Below are 21,269 nucleotides of genomic sequence, written 5' to 3' on the forward strand. Positions count from 1 at the left end.
GTTCTTACGGACCTCTTTTTTTCCTATGATGCATGTGCATCCTCCCCTACTTTTGGGCACCATTCCTGAGAACTCCCATTCCTCATCCCCAGACTGTGTGTTTTTTTCTGTTAATAGACTTCCCTACATCATATCAGAACTGTTTGCTGTGTTTCCATCTATCCCCCAAGAGGTGAATCCCCTGCAGAGAGAACCTGTGAATTACCCGTCTCTAGCAAATCTATCCCCGAAACAGGTTTGATGTATAATAATTAAACGCACAGCAGACTCTCTCCAATACAAAGATTCATGAGAATACAAACTCAGGTGCATCATCATGCATTTCTTCCATAAGCATTTGTTGGAGTATAGTATTTAATAACTGACTGAAATTTGTGACTTTATCTGCTATTCTGACCTAATTTAAAAGGAGATGAGTTTTTGAAGGATTTTAGTTGGATTGCAGAGATATTTCTTATTTTTTTATTTTATCAGTTTTACATTTACTCACATGTGTGTATATTGTTTGGGCCACCTCCCCCACCTCCTGCTTCTGGGCAGAAAGCCTTCTTATTCTCTGATTTTGGTGAAGAGAAAACCTAAGGTTAATAAGAAAACAGCATTTTTGCTAGTTTGAGATAAAAGTAGCCATACAGAGAGATTCAGTGTTGCTTCTGTGCCCATGTGTATTGCAACCCACATTGGTTCATCTCTGCCTCTTCACTACTTCCTAGTTCCCTTTCCATAGTGCCCTCTGCCAGTTTAAGGTTACTATATTCACTCCCCTGCAGTGAGCACATCAACCACTTTCAATTTTAGGTTTCCTTCCCTTTCCCTATTCCTCCCGTGCACATTCTCTCCTTAGTGTCCAATAATATTATTACATTTATTTTAGGCTATAATCCACATATGAGGGAGAACATGCAATTTTTGGCCTTCTGAGCCTGGCTAACTTCATTTAAGATGATGTTTTCCAGTCCCATCCATTTACCTGTGAATGACAAAATTTCAGTCTTCTTCATGGCTGAGTAAGATTCCATTATGTATAAATACCAAATTTTCTTGATCCATTTGTTGGTAGTGGGGCATCTTGGCTGTTTACATAGCTTGGCAATTGTGAATAGAGCTGCAATAAACATGGGTGTGCAGGTGCCTTTGTAATGACCTGAGTTGCATTCCCTCGGGTATATCCCTAGGAGTGGTATTGGTGGATCCAGATTTATGTTTAGCTTTTTAAGAAGCCTCCATATTGTTTTCCAAAGTGATTGTACTAGCTTACATTCCCACCAGCAGTGTATGAGGGTTTGTTTTTCCCTGCATCCTTGCCAACATTTGTTGTTGGTGATGTTCTTGATGATAGCTTTTCTACCAGGAATGTGGTACAATCTTAGTGTGGTTTTAATTGCATTTCCTCTGTGGCCAGATATGGTGAGCATTTTTTCATCTTTTTTTTTGCCATTTGGACATCTTCCTTTGAAAAAGTTCTGTTTAGTTCAGTTGCCCACTTCTTTATTGGTTCATTGATTTGGGGAGAGTTTAGTTTTTTTTAGCTCCCTGTATATTCTGGTTATCAGTCCTTTGTCTGATGTATAGCTAGCAAAGTTTTTCTCCCAGTCTGTGGGTGGTGTCTTCAATTTAGAGACCTTAAATTTCTTTTGTTGTGCAGAAGTGTTTTAAGTTGATGTAGTCCACTAGTCCATGCTTTCTCTTACTTGCTGGGCTGCTGGAATTCTTCTGAGGAAGTCCTGATGAAGTCCTTGCTTATATCTATTGCTTCCAGAGTATTCCCTGCTCTTTCCTGTACGAACTTCAGAGTTTCAGGTCTGATAGTAAGGTCCTTAATCAACTTTGAATTGATATTAGTACAAGGTGACAGGCATGGATCTGATTTCAGTTATCTGCAGGCAGATAACAACTTTTCCCAGCAACATTTGTTGAAGAGGCTGTCTTTCCTCCATCATATGTTTATCAGGTGGGTTTGGTATTTGTTTCTATTAATATGCTGTATTACATTTATTGATTTGTGTATATTGAACTATCCCTGCATCTCTGGGATGAAACCAACTTGGTCATGGTGAAATATCTTTCTGATATGTGGTTGGATTCGGTTTGCCATTATTTTATTGAGGATTTTTACATCAATGTTCATTAAGGAGATTGGCCTGTAGTTCTCCTTTTTGAATGTGTCCTTGTCCAGTTTGGGGATGAATCTAACTCTGGCTTCATTGAATGAGTTAGGCAGTGTTCCTTCCCTTTCTATTTCATGGAAAATTTTAGGAGAGTTGGTATTAGTTCTTTAAAGGTCTGGTAGAATTCAGGTGAGAATACATCAAGCCTGGATTTTTCTTTCTTTGGAGACTCTTTATTGTTGCTTCAGTTTCATTACATGTTATATATCTGTTTAGGTAGTTAATATCCTCTTGGCTCAGTTTTAGATGGTCATAAATATCTAGAAATTTGCCCATTTCTTCAAGATTTTCCAATTTATTGGAATATAGGCTCTCAAAGTAGTCTCTGATGATTCCCTGGATTTCCTTGACGTTTGTTGTTATCTCCTCTTTTTCGCTTCTGATTTTGTTAATTTGGGTCTTTTCCCTTCTCATTTTAGTCACATTTGCCAGCAGCTTGTCAATCGTTTTTATTTTTTCAAAGAACCAGTTTTTTGTGTTGTGACTGACTTGGTCGTTAGCTAGGTTGATGTGCTCTTTCTGTCCCTGGCTTGGAAGTATAATTTAACAATAACAAATTCACAGGTTCAATGCCAGACCAGTTGTTTACATATTATCTAGAAAATCCCTTGGTGATATTATCTATAAACAGTGGGAGTTGGGAGGGTAATGGTTTTTAGGCTAGATATAGAAATGTGGGTAATTCATAAAGGTGGCACCAAAAAGGGGGGGTGGGAAAAGGATTGAGTGGCTAGGGGAAGAGCTATGGGAGCTGCTGGGTTTTGTGCCCTTGTGTCCCAGTGTATTTCTGTTGTTGTAGTGGAGGGTGCTTGTGTCAGAGATTGCAGGGGACTGGACTTTTGTACAGTGGCTACAGTAGGCCAGTCAGCAAGTGGTGAGTGTGTAGGAGGGAGGGGTAGTGTGGTGACAAGTTGGGGGAATAGAGGAGGGGGAGGTGAAGATGGGGGAGAGAGTGGATGAGAAGGGGCAGAAAGAGTAGTTAGGTGGGAAAACAGTGGATTGTAGCACAGGAAAAGGAAGGAAAGTGAAGGTGATAAGAATAGTGATGGTCTCAGAATTCATCGTTTTCTTGCATTTGATCCTTATCATATCCATGTGTTTTTATACTATCACTGCACATCCACACTTCTCTAACTGATACATTATATTGTACAGAATGCTTTTATCTTTATAAAATTAATGTCACATTGTATTTACTCAACTGTCACTTACTTTGGTCACTCAGTGTATTTGAGATTTATCCAGGCTCACATATATATTGACAATTCATTCATTTTACTTACTATCTGATAATCTATTGTTCAATAGTCCACAATTCACTTATCCTTTTTTCTGATGATTAGTTTTTATAATTGCAAAAAATACTGGATAATATACTGGTATGTTTTCTTCTGTTACTGTATCTTTAACTTGCTTTGATGTTGTCAAATTACTTCTAAAAGTTGGAACACCATTGTTCCAATGGCTTATTCCTAGGTTTATTTATTTTATAATTACTTGTTGGCTCCAGAAACTATTTTAAGAATCCTAAATTTACTCTCTTTGTTCAGGTAGTATACATTGTATATTCTGTTTAGCAATGTTCTGTACTAAAAATGAAAACCAAAAATATATGTAAACTTTCTTCAGCAAATCCTGTACCATAGACGAGCCATGTGTACATGTAACTATTATTGTATATTATTAATATAATGTCTACTTAGGCATATGGGCTCTAGTAATTCACTTGTACCACCTTTGTTAAGTTTGGTAGGTGCAGATTCCTTTTCTTCACTCTGTTACTTGGAATGCCTCTAGTACTATTAGAACTAGTTATGATAGTTCTAGTTACAGATATATTTTAATTTTCAATGTTTACCTTGATTATAGTCAGAGTCTGTTGGTCCTCTTACTAGCTGCACAGAATGTTGTAAATATAAAAATAAGCGAGAAAATACATTTTATTGTTGCATGAACTCAAAAAAAAAAAAAAAGAATAGTGATGGTGAAGTTAAAAATACAGGAAAAAAAATGATAAAAAATATCAAGTATAAGAACAACAAAAAGTTCAGTCTTTTGGTAAAAGATCTGGAGTTATTCCTTAGGCATCCAATGCTGGTATTGGTGTGCTAGTGGGAGCTCTGATGTGGTCTCACCAGGTGACTGGTTTGTGAGTAGTATTTGTTTCCTTCTGTCCACAGGATTAGTTGCAATTTGCAGGTTAGGTAAGTCTGCCAGTTCATGCAGGGTGGTCAGAGCTGTTGTTTTCACCAGGCAGTAGCTGCATTGCCCTTCAGCTACAACTTTATGTGGTTAGCTCCTCCGCCAGCAAGGTGGGGCAATTCAGTTTTGAATACTGCCTTCTGTCCCACTAGATCAGCTCTGGGACCCACCACTTACCCCACTTTGGGAGGTTGGCTTATTAGCCCACTCCTGCTTTCAGCCTTTGTGTCTCTCCCAGCCTCTGCTGGTTGGGGGCTCCTCTGGGCAGTTGGCTTGTCACTCCACTCCTGCTCTCACCTTTGTTCACTGAGAGTTCTGCTACTTCCCCCCCCCCATTCTCCAGGGCAGGTTCAGCCTTACACCCCCACCTCCACTGTCAGTGTTAAATTACAGTTTGCTGTTTATGCTTTTCAGTTTTGTTTGGTGTGGGGGGGCTTCAGTCTGCCCAGGGACTGTGCTGGATTATGTTCCCAAGGGGTGGGTAGGAGAGTCATGTGTGGTGTGTGATGCTCACCTGTTTGTTCTGTAGATTCATGCAAGTAGTTTTGGAACCAGCCAGAGGGGAAAAATGTTGTGGCATAGGGAATCTTTCCATGGGTAAGGAGTCCAGGATGTTGCAGAGTTTGATTCTGATTGGTGCTCTGTCTTCTGCTTGTTGGGGGGAGAGAGAGAGAGAGAGAGAGAGAGAGAGAGAGAGAGAGAGAGAGAGAGAGGAGAGAGAGAGAAAGCGAGCAAGAGAAAGCCAGGGCGCTTTTTCCTGGGGTGGAAAACATCTTTCTAGCTGTGCCACTCAGAATTTTCATGGCTGTTATGTGCAATTAAAGACAGATTTATGGATAAGTCTTTGAATGTTATGTGCATCTAATGTGATGATGGTTATTACTTTAGCTAGAAGCAATCAGAATTATCCAAGTGTAGCTCTGATGTCTCAAGGTGGTTTCTAGAGTCATGGAGCTTAAGATTTCTGATTCTCTGCCCTAAATAGATCTTGGATCCACCCAGAGATAATAGTAAATTCTCTAATTTTGTTTTTTTATATTCAAGTGAGCTTTAATGTAGAAATGAGAACTCCTTAAGCCTCTTCTGTTTATTTCTTAAAAAACCTGATCATTAGGCCTTCCAAGAGGCAAACTGCCTACTTCTATTGATGAAGACAGGGTCAGGACAAAGCACCTTCCCAGATTCTTACTACTCAGCTCTTGGATTTGTTCTCTATGCTCAATAACTCTTTTTAATTAGTCCCTCAATAATGTTCTCTCTCTCCAAAAATACTATTTTGCTTTAAGGAAACAAGGACAATCTCTTTTCTCCAAGAGATAATGCTGGGTTCCCACTGATGTATCAGAGAGAAACTGTAACATATTTCACAGAGCATTTGTTGCCAAAATGTGCACACTAAACTGTCTTTCCCTAGGTCTGCACAGTGAATGAAGTTCCCTGGAGACATATGTAGGTTGACATGTTCCTATTTCATGTTCCTTATTTTGAATCAGAGTATTTTTGAAATCATTCTGATATTAGTTAATCCTTCCTTCTTCCTTTTAGTAGATGTGACTTTTCTCTACTGATGAAATGTTACCTAGACCTGGGGATTTTGCTACTATCAGTTCAGCCCTGACTTTCATTTATCCCATTCAAACTACCTCAGTGGGACCCAGTTCCTTCTCTTGAATGGGGATTTGGGCCTCATTTTCTATCTCAATGGAAACCTAGCATTGAGCTTGGTATATTAATTTTTCCTTTGCTGAGAAGCAAGCTCCTTGAGGACAGAGGATGTGGTTTTCTTATCTTTGTGTTTTCAGTATTTGTTTCTTCCCTATGCAGAAGGAAGGGGAGTGCTAAAGTCTCAAAGCCACACCCACACTCACACCCTTTATCTGAAAATAATGACAAAGTTCCACCTAACTACAGGAAAAGTAAACTAGTAGTAAATATTAAAAGCTCCAGACTCAGAAATTAGAGTTAGAAGTGAACTGAAAAACCAGAACAGTAGGCTCCCTTCCCATTACCTCCTTTGCAGTGCTGGCATTAAACCCAGAGCTTTGTACAAGCTAAATAAATACTTTACCACAGGAGCTATGTGTACCAGCCATCCATCAGCTCCTTTTAGATGTTAAGTTACAAGAATAGGGAGACACAAAGGAGCTATCTATATCTGATTTCTCTTTCCAGATGTTAAGAAACTGCAAACTCTCCAGGAGTTAGGTAGAGAGATGGAAAATTGGAGGTCATGTCTGGCAAATGGAAGTCTTAAAATTTATTTATTTTCTCTGTGTTTTGGGTAAGCCTAAATCACATCTCCATGTTTTTGAATAATAAGTAGTGTCTATCTGGGCCATGTTTTGGGTATTAAGTCCACAAGGAATAATTGTCTCTAATGATTAGTAGTTGCTAGATAAATGACCACATGTAATCCTCCACCTCAGAATGTGTGAAGACCCAGATAAGAGCAACCATTTTGAATCTTGCATTTCCTGCAAGTATCCCACTACTTTATCCCATTATAATAAAATTAATTTTAGCTAAATTTCCGCCTTGTAAGACTATCTCTTTTGAGAGTATCTTTGAATTGCTTTTTATTTTAGATCTCATGTTCCTGTGATTCTTATGGAAACTTGGAAACCCCCTCACATCTCCTCTAGTAACATTTCTACTCACCTGGAAACCAAAGAACTGAAAATACTGAGTGTCTTTGAGGGTCTCCAGAGAGACTTCCTCAGAGAACACATGGAGCCCCTCGTTCTCAGGCTCTGCCCATTCCTGTTGCTGTTAGGCTTCGGTGTTTTCTCATCTAGAGTGGTTCCGGGGCCCTGCCAAGTGCCTTGTAGATGGCCATTTCATTAAGTTCTTGTTACCTACAATATTTAATGCTCTCTCTTTCTTCCTGAACCCTTATAGCTAAGCTTAGATCCTTCCTATTATTCCTCCTCAGAGGGGAATTAATCAGTCTTTCCCTAGTGAAACCTGTGCTGTCTTCTTGACACACTGCAACATGTTTCTTGACTATTCAGTTTCCCATGAGGGTTCTGTCTAAAGTTGCAAGTAATTGCCATATAACAAAGCAAATGGAAGAGATTCTTTTCTTATCTCATTCCAGTTCTCTTCTCATGTGCACAGGTAGGAGTAGAATGGAATAAGATGTCTGCTTCTTAGAAGCAAGTGTCCAAAGAATGGCATATATACTGTCTTCCTTGGGTCTTTAGAACCCAGGTTATGGGAGGCTTAGACTTGAATGCTTGGTGAGTGCTGGTGCTTTAAACTAAAAAAATTTCCCATAATCTTTTTTCTTAGCCCTGGTTATCATCTTATAAAGATGGGGAGTAGGGGATAGTAATCTAGATGCTGAATTTTTATTGCTTTGAGGAGGATTCTCTTCTGCATGTTTGCAGCTGTCCTTAGAAAATTTAAGCACTTTATGTACCTTTGTTCCTAGGCTCATTTCCAATCCCTAATTTGGGGACAATAGAATAATTTCATTCAGTGGACACTGCAATACATTTGATCTGATATCTATTGCTGTATTAAAAATACTTAAAACTTAGTGGCTTAAAACAATCAACATTTTATTACATCTAATCATTTTATGGTTCAGGAATTTGAGAAAAGCTCATCTAAGAAATTCTTCTATGGCATTCTGACTTGCCTCCACTCATAAGAACAAATCGTTACCCAATTAGGAATTTTGTGAGCTCTATAGCTAAATCTTTGGATGCTTGGAATCAGTCATGGCAGAGATATTTATATTACAGAAATGAGTAAACACTAAAATATGTTTTTAACTATTCCCCAGAGAGCCGGTTTATCAGCGTACCACAGCTTCTGTCCAACGTGTTCTTGACAGTAGTTCCTCTGGAGTGTTCAGCTGCCGAAGGACATGCATGGAGGATCCAAAAAGGCTTCAATTACATGTCAGTACCTTAAAGGGGATGGGTAGAATGTTCAGCTGAGACTGCCCAGCACAGCAACACATGGCCTCTCTAACATGGTGGCCTTAAGGCAGCCATCATGTTCAAAGCTAGATTCATATTTTCTACCCTTGTATTAGTCAGAATAAATCCTGCTAGATTCTGTAGCATACAAATTCTAAAAAGTGAATTCTCAGTCATTTTTTATTAGCATATAGTAGTTGTACAGAGGGGATACATTATGACATTCGTAGATGGGCTTATAATATATCTTAAGTAGATACCTCCTCCATTTTCCCTCAATCCTCCCACACCTCTTAGAACAATTTTATCAGGTCTCATTGTTCTACTTTTCATAATGAACACAATATATTTCCACCATATTCACCCTCTTTCACTCTTTCCTATGCCCTCTCTCCTTCCCCATCTCACTTATACCCACACCCAGAGTCACCCCATCTTAGTTAAAAGTGGTCATAGGAGGCCCAGGCCACCTTTAGGCAAGCATTTGGTGCTATGACTCTATCTGTAACAGAAAGATTTGAAGCTTTAAATTCATTTTTGTAAGCCAGCAACAAGAGAAAAGGAGCTGGGAGATCACAAACCTTGATCTTTTCTCCCACACTTTTGGCCAATTTTACCTTGTTTCAAGGGAGACAACTTAAAGCCCCAGGGTCTAAAGATGTTATTCCCATGACAAGGCCTGTGTTAATGGATGACACATAGTCCTCTCTGTTACACCAGATATGACCCCCATTTCCAGCTAATATAGAAAGGTACAAGATAGCCACAATAGAATATGCATTTATCAAGTTAGGGGAAGGTACATATTAGTTCCTAGTTTAGAGAATATAAGTCCAATTCTTGCTGGACAGAAATGTTGAAAATTTCTACCTTAAGGGATGGGAGAAGTTCCTCCATAGGTTTCCATTCTGCTATGATGGAGGGACTCACTAACCTGCTGTCCTCTAAAACCACTGGCCTCATTTTCTAGAGGATCCTTTCATTTCTATAACTTCCCTTGGTCATGTATTAAGAGAATAGAGAATATTTCCTCACAGAGAACTGTACAGCTTCTTCAACCTGATTGCTATTCATGGAAGACTGGTTAAGTTTTTTTAAGTTATTTTAAGTTTTACAGAAACTCTCTTTTTTCCCTTCTATTGTTATTTTATTCTAGCTTCATGGTTTCTTTGGTAAAACAACTTCCTTACAAGCTTACTTGCTTCTTATTTATTTTTCTCCAACCAGTCTCATGTGTTACCCAAAGTTCTTTCATAAGTCATGATTTTCCAGTCTGATTTATTTCTTTGTTTCTTTGCTGTGATGTTTCTTTGGTCCTCTAGTAAAGGGAAGCTGATGTCTTAAGGCATTCTGAAACAGTCTGTACAAGGGCCGTACCCGTATTCTGATCTTTACCCAGAATGAGTCTTTTTGCTCAGTAGAGAAGTTGTACTGGGATGTTCACACAAAAGCCTTTTAGAACTGCATCTTTTGCACTCCTAAGCCTAGGAACAGTTGGCTTTTCCAACTCAGTACAACTCTGAATTTCTGCACCTTGGCATTTTCTTTCTTCTCTCTTTGCCAAGTGGACAATTCTTTCCTAAGTTCTTTTTTCAACTCAATCCTTGTCCAACACACCTAAAAGCAACATACATATACTAATAAAATCTATTTGTAGACTCTTTTCCTGTTCATAAGGAACATGATCTGACCTCAAAATTATCATGACAATTTTCCCCAACAATGTGTTGCTACAAAGCATTGATCTCTAGCTGTCCAGATTTTCTTCTTGTCACCTGCCAATCTACTGCAATGGAATGGACAGCTAAATGAAGCTTATTTTGTTTTGTTTAATTTTTGTTGTTACTTTGATTTGTTTTTTACAGCAACTCCTTACTTCATGATATGTTTTCCAATTTAGTCAGAGTTGGCTAAATTCTGTGAAAAATAGCACTAGTCTTCACTGGCCCAATATCCATTATTGAAGAGGACTGTTCCTGACTCACATTGTGGTTTCATGTGTGCTGGGAGGTTCTCTTTTAGAATTAAAGGCTGCTTCCATTTTGTGGCCCCAGAAATGCCTTGGAGTTCTCCATTTGGAAAATAGGAACAGGGCATGAAGGGACATGTGGAAAAATCTTAAAGATAGACTAGATGTGGCCAGCACTATTGATGTCTACATTCCATTGTTTTGAACTTGGTCACACAAATCTGCAACACACTCTTCCTGTGGGACTAGGAGGAAAAGCAAATGATTGTAGTGAGTATATATCGTCTAAATCGCAGTCTCCAACTGGCACTCTTTCTATATTTTCTTCTAATCAAATAATAACATCTTTTCCTTGGCTCCAGAGATAAATGGCAAGGACTAGGCTGCCATATTCAATCTTTCACTCTATCTTAATGCACTTGATATCTTTTCCCATGATGCTCATCTTTTCTACCATGGCAACCACTGACTTAGTTCAGTCATTCATTTTTACCCTGTGACCTGATCTTCCTACTTCCTGTCAAGACTTTGCCAGTCTAAGCTAAGTTACACTCAACTGCTAGACTAGTTTTAAATAAAGTGAAAGTGAAAATATAATAATCTTACTCCAAAGATTTAAATGTTTCCATCATTCCCTGTGTCCTTTAGGATATAATATATCCTAAAGGATATATATATATATATATATAATATATAATATAACATACAATATATATTATATAATATACAATATATAATATAATATACAATATATATAATATATATTATATATGCATTATATAATATATATTATATATAATATAATATATTTTATATACATTATGTAATATATATATATTATATATAATATGTAATATATATATTATATATACATTTAGGATATATTATATATATCCTAAATGATCTGCCCTATTTGTTCATCCAGAATTACCTTTTGTCTCTCTTCCCTCTCAGCTCTGTTCCAGTCAGCACCAACATATTTTATAAACCTTTTTAAGATTTTGAGATAATTGTAGATTTACATGCAGTTGTAAAAAAATTTTAGGACTTTTAAGTCCTAAAATCTATTATGCTTCTGCCTCTCCCACATCCTTCTAAAGAGACTTCTCTGACTCCTGTTCATAATTTAATTCTTGTTTTAATTGGAATCCTTCCTTCAATGGGAGTTTTTCTTCGCATCCTCCAATTTTCTGTGTTCTCCTCACCCTCCTGCCTCACTGTGCATGTATTTTCATCCTCACATACAGCCTGCAACATAGACTCGCTTGTCAGGCCATTTTACCACAAGCAGAAACCATTTCACTTTTCAACCTCATAACCCTTATGTATGGCTCAGCTGCTGATCCATAGAAAGTAAACAACATAAGACTGGAGTTTTGCTTTGTAGAGACCATAATGGCTAAGCATTAAGACTCTAGATTCTATTTTTTCTTTTTTTTGCAGTAAGTCATTAACTCAGCAGGTCTAGGGTATTCAAACTCTGCACATTCCAAAAAACTATTGGTTCATTCCCAGGTCTTGGAAGTTAACCTCTAAACTCTTGGAAAATTTTGCTGGATAAAGAGTGTCTTTGTAACTGAGATTTTGGTCTACTGTACATGGCTTATGCTAATAATGGGATTTATAATGAAGACCTTGGGACAAGCTCCATATATCTATGAGTAAAGAGAGGATTCACCTAATAATTTTATCATAATGTAGAAAAAATAAATCCACTTGGTAAGTCTAAATCTATTACAGTAGATTAAGGGGAAAAAACATTTTTACCTTTGGTTCCACAAAGGATTTAATTCAGTAGGCAGCATTGTGTTAATCACATTCAATCCTAATGTGATTGTCTTCTCATGAATATTTGTACACATCTGAGACAGGAAATGAATATTTTTCTAGAAGTGTATTTTAATTTTGGGTTCTCCATGTATACCACTACCATCATTGCATTTTCACCTTCCCTACACACTTCTGTAATAAAATGTGGATGACCAGGCAAATAAATGTTATAGCAACATACTAAACTTTTATATTTTTTGTCTTTATATTGTTACTTTCCTAACATTTCATTTACAGCTGATCATTGTCATGTAGGAATGCAGTTCTGACATATTCTAAACCCTATAAGATGTCCTGAGATCACAAAATGACATCCTGATCATCTTAAAGAATGTAGATTTTGCAGGCTCATTTTACCCTTCCACTTTCTACTTAGCAGCAGAAGACATCTGCAATAGGCCTATGAACAGGTCTCAGAATGAAGCCTTTCAGCAGTACTAGATGGAAGCTGTGACTATCACATAAGTAGATTTACAATCTAGTTAGCTCTCATACTTAGCAAACTTACTGCCCACTTCCTTTGCACTGTTTGATCCTTTAAGCTTGCGTTAATGTTCACATTGCTCCTGATGTCTATGTCATCCTTCCATCTCTGCATCCCTCCAGCCACCCCCTAAACAGTCCACTAGACTCTGCTTAAATGTGTGGCTCATTAACTATCATAATCAAAGAAAAATGGAAATTTAGGGACTCGTAAACTTTCATAGATATATATTTTATCTGATTTACCTTTACATTTCCAAGGGGACTTGTACATGAGAATGTTTAAAGGAGAACATACTGTTTGAATAAATGACCATGAATAGATACTTCAACATATAAAGGCTATGACCATAAATATGTACCATCGTAAGAAAAAGGAATTCTGGCTTTAGAGGCATTCATTACCTCTTTAATTAAAAATAATATATTTGTTGAATACATAAGCTATATCAGGCACAGCTCAAATTCTGGACCTACTTCTAATAAGGTATCTGATTTGTGACACATAACATAATTTAGCTCTGGGTCTTCATTTCCTTATCCATAGAGAAGACATAATAATTTCTAACTCCTAAGAGTTTCATGAGCAATCAGTGGAAAAAAATTAAAAACTCTCTCAGCATGATTTGCATAATAATTGATATTTCCTTTTCCCTTGTTCTTCTATATGACAAAAGACTGGAAATCGGCAGTTATTTGGCACCTCAGCTGATTCCACAGTTTAGCTGTAGTGATCAGAGAGGTAATAAACATGGGTATGCAGCTGCCTGCTTCCATATTGATTTATACACCTTTGGATAGATGGCCAAGAGTAGTGTGGTGAAGTCATAAAGTAGGTCTATTTTTAGTTTCTTGAAGAACTTCCAAAGTGATTTCCATACTGGTCACACTACTTCATATTCCACCAACAGTGTATGAGGGTTTCTTTTTCCCTGTATCCTTGCCATCGTTTGTTGTTGTTTATTTTCTTAGTAATTACAAATATGACTTGGGTGAGTTGGAATTTTAAGGTAGGTTTGTTTTGCATTTCCTTTATGGCATAGGATGTTGAACATATCTTTATGTATTTATTAGCCATTTGTATTCCTGCAAACTCTCTTTTTAATTCATTTGACCATTCATTAATTGGATTATTTATATTTTGCTGTTTAGTCTCTTGAGCTCTTTCTATATTCTGGACAGTAATCCTTTATTTGTTGAATAGCCAGTAAAGATTTTCCTCTTATTCTGTGGGTTGTCTTTTGATTCTGGTAATTATTTCTTTGGTTGCACAGAAACTTTTTAATTTGATTCAGTCCCATTTGTCAATGCTTGCTCTTATTTCCTGGGCAGTTGGTGTTCTATTTAGAAAATAATTACTTATGCCTATATCTTCTTACTTTTTTTCTGTCATAGTTTCAAAGTTTAAGGTGTTACATTAAAATCTTTTTCAAAGCACACTGTACACATATAAGGAATTATCACAATGAAATCCCCTCATACTATTAATGTATGCTAATTAAAAATAAAACAAAAATTTTAGATGTATAAATCAATCAAAAAGTACAAGCCCTATCGTACTCAGTACTATGAGGTTTCCTGAGTTTCAAGATAAAAAATAACCAGAGTTATCTTTATAAGACTATATCTCAAAAATAGTCTCATCTTGATTTGCAGGATTTTTCAGGGCTATTTCCAATACTAGAATATGTAACAATGCATCCTTATATTTCTTTGGTATTTCACATCAGAAACTCTATGAGTTGGAAGGGGCTTAGTCCTATTTTTTCTAATGTGGAAACTGAGGCTCAGAGAAGCCAAGTGGCTGTTGCATGGCTATCCGGACAGGACGCACCAATGCTGAAAGTGCACCCTCTTCTCCTGGCACCGGCAAAGTGCTATCTTGTCTCTGCAACCTCTATGCATAGAAGGGCTGCTACCTAAACACACATGCCAGCAGAGACTTCTCTCATCAATTGCCTCCTACCTGTGATTTTCCCAGTGGGCTCAATTTCCAGAAGGCATTCCAGCTCCTAGCCTTCTGCTCCTGGACTCCTGCAGATGAGCCTTGATAAATATGTCATCGAGGCAGTGTGTTGTAAATCCATCAGCCTTGCCCAGCTATGTCATGGCCTTGCTGGAACCTTGTGAGCACAGCCCAGGTAGGTGTGGGTGAGCAGTAATGGGAAAACAAATGAGTCTGCTTTCAATGAGCTGGAACCGTCTGCCTGAGTTAATGTTTCAGTGGGTTTGTTTGCTTCCTGTAGCTGGCTAAGCAGTTTTGGTGACTGTGACAACAGTTTCCATGGATTTGTTTTTACCCCTCATCAGACTTGACGTGTAGGCATTCTGTTCTGTGTTTTCCATGCTGCAAAGGCTTTGTGATGGACTCCAACAATGTGTCCTGACAATGGCTCTGAAAATAAGGTGACCACACCAGAAATAGCTGCACAAAAGAAGGGAACTCAACAAATGCTTTACCCTTGTCTTCATCAGAGCCATAAAATAACCTGTGTGGACTCCAGAAATACCTCTTTTTTAAGGAGGCAAAAGACTGAAAACACTCTACCTTGAAAACCTGAGGACTGGTGTTACTTGGCAGCCACAGACAATTCGCTTAAATTATATACTTGCCCAGTCATAAGACTCACTTGGGACAATGTGAAAAAAAAATACAGATTCTTGAGTTCAGCAGAGATTTAGAGATTTAGGATTATGAAGGGATAAGCCTGGAACCCTTAAATGCTTAACAAGTGTTTCAGGGAATGCTTGCAAAAATATATTTGGAAAAATATGGGCTTTTAGGATCTCTGCATCCCCTGGCATCTCATAGTTAATAACACATGGAAGAGCTTTGGGATAAGTGGTCCGTATCTCATCTGCCTCAGATTACCCATGCAGTTTGCTAAAAATTCAAATTCCCAAGCTGTATTGAAGATATCCCGAATCAGAATCCTTACACACTTTTAGAACAGGCTCACCAAGTGATTTGTATCTATATCAAAATTTGGGAGCCGCTAATAGAATTTCTACAACTTACTGTTTTTAGAGATGTTTGTAAACGTCATAATGAGTTGTGAGGATCGAAGGAGATTAAGTATTTAGCATAGTTTCTGCCATCAGGAAGTCCTTGATAAGTGTTTGCTGTAGGAACAACAATGAATATAGTGCTTTTCTTAAGTAGGAATTGTATTTTCTCCTTCTGATTTCCACAACATGCTAGGAAAGAGTATGTTGGCTGGTCAATATGTTATTATTGATTAAAACTGCACTTCTACTTCAAAGTTTTATGGTTTCTATTCTTACTTATGTCTATTTTTATACTGGAAGAATCTCAGCAGAATGAGGACTATACCTTGACCAGAGCTATTTTTGTCACCATAAAACATGATATTTGGAGTCTAAAGTAGTGTCTGTTGAGATGGGCAGGGTGGTTATTATTAGTCTTGTTTCATGTAGTATAAAACAGTCGGAGAGAAAAGGTGACCTTGTACATGGTAACTCTGTTGGTTGGTAAAAAAAAAAGCTAGGACTAGAACTCATGCACTTTTTCTTCTGTCTAGTCTGTTCACTTCACCATACTGCTTTCACAGTTGTGATTACAGGGCTGTCACTCACTGCAAACATTTTCTAAGGCCTCATCTCTCCCTACTTTGTCTTTTTTCTCTGCATTCACCCTGCAGCAATCCCATCTTTCCACATTGGCCCTATCATCAGCTAATAGGTTGTTAATAAATCACATTGAGGTAGTAGGCGCAGAAGAAGTTGGTCCCTTCAGTGTGATACCTTTTTCCAAAGAGCAAAAGGCACAGGAGGAACTTTGATGATTGGATGGTGGAAATTCAACACACCCTGGCACCTGAACAAGTAAAAGAGAGTCAGATGGAAATTCTACCCTTGAAATTAGAATTCAGAAGATAATTTCCTCTTCTGTACATGTCTCTGGCTAAACTGACAATAAGGTTACTAAGCCATCTTCTTCCTAATAAAAAATCCCTAATCCTTTGAGCTGTAGTGTTATTTGGAGAGAAGCATAGCTCCAATGGATCACTGAGTATCTTGAGTCATTCTGGACACATTTTCCTTTCCCACTGCTGATGTGAGGATGGTGTCAGTAGCAGGCACTGAACTTCATCAGAGCAGAGGTCTCACAGGGAGGTCCTGTCCAGCTAAGAGACCTGAGATAAGCCCTGACATTCTTGCCTTAGGCTTCTAGTGTAGGCGTTCCGCACAGTGACTGAAAGAGTACAACTTTAGTTCCATGTTTCAGGAGGGCGGGCTGGGTTATTTTCATCTATCCTCTTCTGGCACAGTATTTCTATTTGGAATTTTGCAATGGTATTTAATTTGTCCTTTAAGTATAACTTCGTAAGTGAATTGCCATTCAATTGCACTTAACCATTAAGATTAATTAGAATGTATTTCCTTAGTATTTTATGTGAACTACCATTAATTATTTTCTCACTAAGAACTGTAATTACTAGCTTTTGAGGGACGTGATCTCAATTCTGCCTCTCTTAGTTTTTAAAGCTATCATCTCTATTGAACAGGGTGGTGCCCTAAAAATAAATCAGGTATTAAACATAGGAATTTAAATATTTTTAACATATGGGAATATGGAGACAGCAGGTGGTGAGTGTTGCTCGATTTTACCTCCTCCATTTCCATCTTAATACATTTATATGCACTCCATGCTGTGGTGAGGCAATCAGTGTCATTTTAACTGCTTTTTTCCAATCAATGTTATTTTATCTTACACAGTACCCTCTTTTCCCACACTCTACACACACACACAGGTTACAGCTAGCAGAAAAATTACTTTTCTTTGTTAAAAACCTGAAGTCAACCATAGTTGCATGAACGCTGATGGCTGTTCTCGAGATGTAGTTAGAAACCTTGAATGTTTTAGAGTAATATTCTAAGGAATACCCTAGCGTTGTGTTGATAAAAAGTCAGAAAGACTGGGTTTCAAGTGCCAGGGGTTTCCTGGGAAGGCAGCCATGTGGAAAGTGACAGGCTCTAGGAGCAAAGATCGATCTGGAGATAGTGCATCAGTGTCAGCAAAGAGACCATTATGCACACAGCAAGGACAGCTGGGCATTCTGGCTTTGCACACCAGCAATTAACACATGCTGATTCTGGTTATGTCTTTAAAATGGGTGTAAATCCTTTAAAAATGTCTAATGGTGATCTTAAAATATATATTAAATGTCCTAATTCTCTGCACAACAAAATGTCATAGATGAGTGTCCCACATGGTAAATATTTATTTTTCACAGTATTCTGTCTGGAAAGTCTAAAAACAAGGTGTTAAGAGATTGGGTATCTGTTGAGGGCCCTCTTGCCAGTTTTCTGGTGGCTTCTTTCTCATTATGACCATACATGGCCTTTCCTGCATGTGACATGTGTGTAGAGACAGATAAGTTTCTCTTTTTTTTTTTCTAATCTTATGAGGGAACTAATCTCATGATGAAAGTCCTGCTTTCACAACATAATTTAAACAATTTCCCAAAATTTCCACCTTTGAATAGCATCACACTCAAGATAGGGATTTGACATACAAACTGTGGAGCTACAAAGCATTTGATGTATGTTGAATTAAAAAAAAAGAAAGTACACTGAATTCACAATGTGGAAGAAATGCAATTTTACTTCTAGGTTTAAAAATAATTTTATATGAATTTAAGTAAAACAGAAAGCACATCATATGTGCTTCCAATGAAGAACAATAAAGTGCAAGCTGTGAAATATGATTTAAAAAACTGTAGGGAAAAAACCCACTACATTAAAGAGAAAATGGCTCATAAGCAGACTGGACTGAAAAGGGAGCTGAATCAGCAAGAGATAGTTTGGAATTAAAAATTCAGTAGTTAAATTTGATTTAGCATGGGGAACAGGAAGGAAGAGAACTAATCATGAAGAAAATAAAATAATAATTTTTGGGTAACAAATTTAGCTATAGGAATATGGTGAAGGGCATGAAAATTATGACAGAGAAGCTGATATATAAGGCCAGAAATCAAGGGGTAGTCTACAAAAAAGAGAAGAAGTGACAATCCATATAGATGAGAATAGCAATTAAGGAATTAGAAAAGAAAGCTTTCCTGAATTCAGAGTGGCTGCATTTGTGAACTAAGAATATTTACTATGATAAAACTGTGTCAAATATTTCCAACATTTTTTTCATAAAAACTCCAACATATAACACAAATAGGAGTACTTTAATTCCTAGCTATCCTTAACTTAACTAGTAAAAACACTTTGTCTTCCTTACTATGCTTTTCTCTTTTCTTCAACAAAATTAGTGATAAAGGCAGAACAGGACCTACCTGGAACTGAGTGGGGGAGGGGGGAGAGAGTGGGGGAGAGGGATGGGAGGGGGGAGAAATGATCCAAACAATATATGCACATGTGAATAAATGAATAATAAAAAAATAAATACCAAAACCACATCACCTTGATTCTATCATTCAAAAAGTTATCAACAGCCCATTAGGCAGAGAGCACTATAAGTTTTAGGTTCTCAATAAGCAAACAGAAGCTCAATGTGAGCACTAGCACAAAACTAGAGACTAACAATTAGGAACCTCAAGTAGGGCCTTTCCACCCTACTCAATCAGAGATATTTTCTCCGTCACAGTAACTCAAATATTATATAAAAGTTTCCCACCTTACCCCTCTCAGAGGTACATTAAACTAAAGTCTGGTAATGCCTGATTCATGAATCTCTGAAGGCTTAAATAAACTCCTTGAAATATTATCATGCCTAAGTTTATTTTCAACACGATGAATTATATTTTACCATATTTATTATTATGTAACTATTCATCTACTCATCTCCTATCCATCCATCCATTTTATTTTTGACACATTTCAACATCAATTACAGATATTGTATACTTTAGAATGCATGTTGTTAACCAGTGTATGATATGTTTAAAATACTTTTGTCTTTAGATGTACAAATTAGCACATTTTACCATATATTCACTAAATTCTGATAAGGGCAGATGACTGATTAACCCACACTCCTAGCAAGATGAAAGATTTTATCATCACTTCATGTCCATTCTTTAATTATAACCAACATCTTGCCTCCTTTCAGATGATTCTAACCACATTTTTTTGCCTATTCCACAATTTCATATGAGTGGAATCACAAAGTCTTTAGTGGAGAATTTCTTTCATCCATCAAGTATTTTAATATCCCTCTCTGTTATTGATTGTATCAGGATGTGCTCCTTTTTAATGCCAAGTGGTTCTCTGTTTTGAGCTTGGCATTTAAAAAATTTTTATTATACAGTCCCTTAATTTCTGATTCTGTTTGTCTGCTATGAACATCTGTGTAAAATGTTTCTGTGTGTGTTTATGAAAATATAATTACATTTCTATTGAGTAAATGTCTATAAAGAGAATATATACAGTAGTTGTATGTTTAATTTTAATGAAAAACTGCTTCACTTTTCTCAAAGTGATTATAAACTTTCACATTCTCACCAATAATAAATGAGAGCTATTTCTTGACTTTCCTAAAATTTGGTGTTATCTGTTTTTTTTAAATTTAAACATCTGATGGATGTAAAGTAGTATAGTGGCTTGCATTTGAATTTAATTATGACTGAGGTGTTTGTTGACCATACATGTGTCTTCTTTTCATAGGGTTTGTTAACATATTTTGCTATTTTTTGCATTAGATTAGCTTACTTCTTAATATTGAATTTTGGACTTCCTTATAAGTCCTATATAAGATACATGCTTTGCAAATATTTTCTTTAAATTTAAAGCTTTCTATTTATTTTATTATTTTTGGTGGTACTGGGATTTGAACTCAGTACATTGCACTTGCTAGCCAGGTGGCTTACTATTCAAACTACTCTGCCATACATCTATTTATTAATATAGTTTGGTGAGCAGATACTTTTAATTTAGAGAAAATCTAATGTATATATTTTTTCTTTGGGAATACTATTTTCTATGACCTTGTCTACATAGTCTTTGATAATACTGGGTTGTGAAGATTGGTGTTTTAATATTCCCAGGTTGACCATGCTGGGCTACCAAGGTTGAAAGGCTGTTAAGTGCCACCCAGGGAAGAGACCTGTGCATGATGCAGGTTACTGAGATCATAGAAAACAGACACAATGCTCACGTGAGGCAGCATTTGCATTTACTGAGCAAGAGGGTGGAGAGTGTGTGTACAAGATTCATCTCTGACAGGGAAGTGAGCTCCTTGACCAGTGGCTGCCCTCTTTAGTGATAGAGTGCTATAGCTGGGCACATCATGCTTTGCCTGGTACATTCCTCCCTCCTGGGGTCTGAAAGACAGAAATCTGGTAGTTTGCATGAATGCCACTGACATATGCACTTAAACAAGACAAAAAATTACACATCAAGCTTCGAGGAGGAGAAGATGCTCCCTCACAAGGGACCAGCCCAGTACAGGATGTGAGTGCATTTATCTGCCAGTAAAGAACCATTCCAAGACCAGGACCACACTTAGAAGATAGTGCAGGGAACATGAGATTTATGTGATTACCCTTCCCAACAACCAGTTCTTTCCCCTGCTCTGATCCTGAAATAGTAGATAAGGCATATTCAATTTAGTGGCACACTGCTTGCCCTTAATATGGAGGTGAATCTGGGTCCCCTGGGGCCTCTGAAGACTCCACATGGGTGCCTAAGGATGCAGGATGTTTGCAGTCTCTCATC

The 21,269-nt window shown here is 37.4% G+C and overlaps 1 long non-coding RNA gene across 2 annotated transcripts in view; it reads right to left on the reverse strand.

Moving 5' to 3' along the window:
- Nucleotides 1-14,747, reverse strand: part of LOC141411009 (uncharacterized) — a 163,641-nt gene extending 148,894 nt beyond the window's left edge. Inside the window, exons 1-4 of one of the 2 annotated variants that reach the window (XR_012435872.1) lie at nt 14,548-14,747; nt 8,182-8,286; nt 4,885-5,018; nt 491-578 (exon numbers count right to left, since the gene is read on the reverse strand). This is a non-coding gene — a long non-coding RNA (uncharacterized lncRNA). The remainder of the gene's footprint in view (nt 1-490; nt 579-4,884; nt 5,019-8,181; nt 8,287-14,547) is intronic. The other variant, XR_012435871.1, reaches the window with a different exon arrangement.
- Between the last annotated feature and the right edge of the window lie 6,522 nt (nt 14,748-21,269).

Source organism: Castor canadensis, chromosome 9 (genome assembly GCF_047511655.1).
Source record: "Castor canadensis chromosome 9, mCasCan1.hap1v2, whole genome shotgun sequence".
Taxonomy (NCBI): Eukaryota; Metazoa; Chordata; class Mammalia; order Rodentia; family Castoridae; genus Castor; species Castor canadensis.